This window comes from Adiantum capillus-veneris, chromosome 4 (genome assembly GCF_014529385.1).
Source record: "Adiantum capillus-veneris isolate H3 chromosome 4, ASM1452938v2, whole genome shotgun sequence".
Classification (NCBI taxonomy): Eukaryota; Viridiplantae; Streptophyta; class Polypodiopsida; order Polypodiales; family Pteridaceae; genus Adiantum; species Adiantum capillus-veneris.
The window spans coordinates 37,285,179-37,288,336 of NC_140934.1; the positions used below are offsets into that span (position 1 = coordinate 37,285,179).

At 46.5% G+C, this 3,158-nt stretch overlaps 1 pseudogene; it reads right to left on the bottom strand.

Annotated features, from left to right (window-relative positions):
- Positions 1–574: 574 nt before the first annotated feature.
- Positions 575–2,538, bottom strand: LOC147458989 (uncharacterized; annotated as a pseudogene).
- Positions 2,539–3,158: the final 620 nt, after the last annotated feature.

Genomic DNA, 3,158 nt, shown 5'->3' on the forward strand with positions numbered 1-3,158 from the left:
TACCATGCATCTAATGTACTAATGCTCTTTCCCTTTGGCATGAGAGCAATGCATCTATCTTCTTGGTTTCTTGATCATGTGGTCTTCATGCTAGCATTTGAAGGGTATGCTATCTTAGATGGGCTTGGCACAAGTCCATAAATTTAATGAGGATTTGATACCTAGCGCAGAGGTAGTGATGTGTGCAATTCCATATGGGAAAAATTGAGTTTTCCTACACAAAAAAAAAGAAATCAATTAGTACAAATCCTTCACAATTTTGTATGCTCCAATATTGTGGGCAACCACAAGGAACAAACATGGTTTACAAGTCAAAAATATATGGACATAATACACTGCAATAAAGGGTGAATAATTGAAGCCAATTGATATTCAAAAGCAAACAATCATGATGAGAATATAGCTGCAATGGTTGGGTGCACAAGACGAGTGCAATGGCGCTCGAAATGAAGGTTAACAACATGGCACTTCTTCTAGAGAATTCCTGACAGAGGACGAGACATTGAAGAAAGCAATGTTTAGCATCCACAATATTCAAGATGTAACCAACATTTAACACTATTTTCTTAAATTTTCAAAGCGGATTATCTCCTTCTCCCCCTCCCTTCAACTGGCTGCTTTGATTTTTCAGCCAGTTGCAAGGCACACGTTTCCAGAACACTGCACCCGCCACTTTCAAACAAGGGAACATAAAAAAAGCAAGGAAGTAAGCCAGCATCAATCCTTATCAGAAGGAGATACAATTATAGATGCTCTAACATGAGCACAAATAAAACAGATACAAAGGAACCTTGTAGACTAGCTGGACACACTCTAAGCCAACAAATAAATTATAATTATGAGGCTCGCTTGCATGTCAGCATGAAAGAAGCTTTTGTAAAAAGCCACAGAGAGCTATGGAGGAAGGTAATGATGCTAGCCAGAGAAATTTGATAGCAGTAAAGGCATCCTAGCCCTACTAAGCTTGATGATGAGGCACTGAAGCAGTTAATGAGAGTCGCTCTCTCAAGAAGAGGGCTCAACTTCATGCAGAGAGCAGTAAAAGCACTCATACAAGAGCGGCGTCCACAGCAACAAAGGATTGAGTGGCTCCATCATGAGCCCCTTGCTTGCAATAGAAACACATCCACGTCATGGTTGAGAAGGATAGAAATATTGTCCCCTTGAGTTCCTCCATTAATCTATGCTATCAACCTTCCAATCCCCGATTACTCCCATCCTCGGGTCGCTCCAGCTTCATCTTCGTTGCCGCATTCAATTCAATGTCTATGGTAGTAGTGAGGCTGGTGTCGATAGCCATCCCGTAGCTGGCCTTTGCCATCCTAGGCAAATAGCTGCACCGCCAAAAGCCTGCTTACGCACACACACACACACACACACACACAACAAGCATCTCCACTTACTTAGTTTTGCATGTGGGTCAGAGATGCACACAGCATGAGCAGTATTAAAGACATCTTCCAAAAGGGTATGCGCATCACGAACTCAATGATGATGCCGCATCCGAAGTATGGTGGAAATGCGTGTGATCGACTTCTTAGAAGCGAAGAGGTCGACAAGAACACGTTGTGTGGAGCGTCTTTCCCCTACATTTGAGTTGGTTAGAAGGTCAACAAGATAAGCGACTTGCCCAGCTTGCCAAAGGGCTTTCCTTGCTTTCTCCACCTCTTGTTGTGTATATACTAGCCCTTTCCACACCTCCATCAACACCAGAGTTGATGCACAAATACTCAATGACCAAGGCTTCTCCTTGTTAGCCATGTCTAAACCTGGCCACTCTGCCAAAATCTCCAACTTGCTCGTTGCCTCTGTCGTGTCATACTCTCTTAGCATCTCTGCCAACTCGCTCAAATTGCCAGCCCGCTCTTCACTTGCGACCCTCTGAAGTTCTTCTCTCGGCCTGTTTGATAGCCGCAGCCCTTGGACCTTAGCAATGGTGGCTCTTGTCCTTGAGTGGTGCGCATGCAAAGAAGAGGCCTCGCCGACGTCCAGCCACATGAGTAACTCTGGTTCAATCACTTGCCTAAAGTAGGCAAGCTCTTCTTCACTATAGAGCTTCTTGAAGAGCCAAGAGGCGGGATATCGTGAAAGCTTCCAACAGCAGAGCCATAAGAGCATGCTAGGCCAGGCACAGAGGAGTGTCATGATCCATTGGACAAAACAACAAGGGACCCTCTTGCACATGATCATGAGTCTCTTGAAGAGCTCTCCTTTGCAACAGAGGGCGTATGTTGTCGTATGCGGCTGTGCTCGCCACCATGGGACATCAGCTTGGAATGCAGAGTCAAGCCACAAGGATTTGAGATGGACACAAACCAGTAATTTGAGGAGGGTATCATGCTCAAGTGCAAAGAGAAGGGGCCTCATCCATCTGGCTGTGACACAGAGCCAGCATATGAAGATGGTGATGCATTGAATAAGGAGGATCAACCATGTGGACCAACCATAGTTGGAGTCACATGCAATTCCTTGGCGGCTGCTCCGTGAGATACCCAAGGTCAGAAACAAGCTAAACAATCCTCCTCCTCTGCACCCCATCTCTCTCTCCCCGGAAAGTCTGCAACTCTGCCACCCAAAGCCTGCACCGCCAAAAGCCTACCCCCTGGAAAGTCCGCCACCCACAACACCCCCTTCAACTACCTCATCGTGATTTGGTATATCGCCTCCTCCACAATCTTCTTCATCTTTCTCGCCGTTGCTTTGCCCTCTTCCTCATGCCTCCACCTCACACTTCAAAATTCATTGCCCTACACGCTTAGGCCACCCACTACCCTGCAACTACTCCAGGTTTGAGATCCTACCCACCATTGCTCGTTAGCTCCTCTGCATCCCGATATCCGCTGCATCCATAGCTCCTTCTCAGTGCCATTGCAGCCCCCGAGGCAGCTCCATCACTTTGCCTTCGCCTCCACTGACCAGGCTCACCTACTTGATGTCTATCCTCCATTTGCACCACTACCCAATAGCTCTCTGCAACAACTCAAGTGGTAAACCCTATAACTCTCACAAGGACGCTAGCAAATCGGCAATTGATGGCTAACTTTAGGAACACGCAACTCGAGGCATCCCTCCACCACCAAGAAACCAACCCGGCAATTTGCAAATCCTCATTTTTTGAACCAAATCCTCATCCACATCTTTCCAACTCACCCCTCAGT